Source organism: Egretta garzetta, unplaced genomic scaffold, assembly GCF_000687185.1.
Source record: "Egretta garzetta isolate BGI_Z169 unplaced genomic scaffold, ASM68718v1 scaffold328, whole genome shotgun sequence".
NCBI classification, from domain to species: Eukaryota; Metazoa; Chordata; class Aves; order Pelecaniformes; family Ardeidae; genus Egretta; species Egretta garzetta.
In genome coordinates, this window is record NW_009260525.1 from 1,046,033 (window position 1) to 1,048,381 (window position 2,349).

Genomic DNA, 2,349 nt, shown 5'->3' on the forward strand with positions numbered 1-2,349 from the left:
TCCTGCTGTGTGTCTCTGTTCTACTCTGAAAATATTTTTTTATTTCCAGTGAAAGCATAATGTTCTGTTCTTTGCAGGCACTTCTACCTGACCTGGAAAGCACAGGAAAAGGCAAGCATGAAACTTCCCTCTCTGCTGTCCACCCATATCCTTTAAAAAGAACAGAATACATATTTATTGTGAGCAAACAATTAAAAAAAGTTATCTATTATACCATTCAAAGCAAAAAAAAAAAAAAAAAATCGCAAACTCCCAGATGAAGATAAATCCACTTATCATGTCTAAAACATCAATAGCTTCCATTAAAAACATGTATTTGATAGAGCAACTTTTTAAACACAGTTACTTGCAGATACACTTCCCATTCCTCTACAACATGCTGAACATCACCTGATTACTGTTTAGGCAAAACTGAGCACATGGAATTAATTTATAAAGCAAATGAAGACATGAAGATTCATCTATGCTTACTTTGCTCAGCTGGGGAATAAGAATATAAATTGACTTTAGAACACACTGGTCAGGTAAATGTTTATTTCCAAGGGATAATTTACTTCCTGTTACTGCTTGCATCTTTTTTCTTTGCCATATTAAGAAATCAGTAATAGAATGGTTCAAAGCAAACTAAAACCCCAACCAAAAATAAGAATTAAACATACACTAATATGAGGTACTCAAGAGGCAGCTAAGAGATTTAGCAGTATAAATTCTCTTACATGGGAGTTGTGTTCTCTTACACGGGTCTTGTCATGAATTTAATGAAAATATATCATATAATTTAAAGAGGTTAAAATGCTTAATTAGAGCCTGTACACGTAACATTTTTGACAGAGCAATGTTTATCAGACTGGGCTTTTAAGCAAAAACTCTATTGGAAAAAATATTACATTGACTTCACCGCAAAAATGGATGTTCTGGCTTTTTTTCTTGTTTGTTCCTTTTCATGGTCCATGTAGTTTCCTTTTTTTTTTTTTTTTAATTCTCCTTTTTTCTTGTGTGATGTTCTTAATGGGTTCTCTAGGCTACTGTTGCTGTCAGGATATCTGTCAACTGCCACTGTGAGGATCAGGCTGTGCACAGAAATTCATTTTCAGTGGATACAGGGACAGGTTTCTCGGCAGTAATGGCAGGAAGCATCTAAAATAAGAAGTGTCATCATGCTATAAGAAATGGGGTCCAGGTAAGGCACTATTTATTGTGTCTTAGGCTTCAGCTTGAGAAAGTCAGACTCCTGCATTTGTCTGTCCATCCGTCCGTCCGCCCTTCCTTCCTTCTTTCATTCCTTCCTTCCTTCCTTTGTCCACCTCTCTTCCTCTCTTCTCCTTCTCTCCCTCCTTCTCTCTCTCCCATAGCTATTATTTTCATTCTTTTATATAACTAACAAATTTATTATTTTTCACACACTGTATAATTCTGGTATAGTTTTAGAAATTTTATTTCCCAGGAAGAAAAAGTAGATGATACAAAGAGCCATTGTTGTCCCAGCAGGCTAGAAATTAACTCAAATGCATACAAATTGGTATCACAATTCCAAAAATTTTCCCCATTTTTTATGCTACCCCCCAAACTCAGCTTTCTGTTAACACAGAGTGCAAATCAATGGTTAGTTTAAAGAAGACTCAAAAAGTGTGTCTGAAAACAGTCCAAAATAACTGTCAGTTACATATATATTATAGAATATCTATAGACTTCACAGTTCTTTGAAAAACAGTTTAGTATAATGATAAATACCTGTGTCTAGCCACCACCACCTGTATATTCCATTTTTACCTTATGCCAGGAATCTAAGCTTCAAGCAGACATTCTAATGAGAGTGCATGCTGTGACAATCTGCTGGGTAAGCTACTATATGCAGAGCAATTTCATTATTTTTAATATATGTGGTCTGCCTATGAATACTTGATGTTTCCTTTTACTCCTATCTCATCAAATTCAGGTAAAGATCCATGAAAAGGCAACTATAAAAAGAACACCTGACTGATATAAACTCCTTCTTAGCTTTGCATTTATCATCCATTTTTTGTTAGTGTAATTGAATTTACTGATAAGCACCTGGGATGTTTTTTGTGTTGTTGTCCTTAGATTAGTAATGCCTTCTCCTAACCTAAGATGCAACAGCAATTTTTGTCTGTTCACTATTCCTTAGCTAACAAAATTGTTTTCTACATAAGATATCTTTGCTTTGGAGTTCATGTAGGCATGATGTTTCAAAACAGAAAGGATCAAGATCTGAAAGGAGGAAAAAAAATTACCTTTTCCTACCCACTGTTCCATTCTGCACGTGGTATACTGCAATACCAGCAGTTTATTATGAACAAGAACGTATCATTCAGTAGCAGTAAAACATTA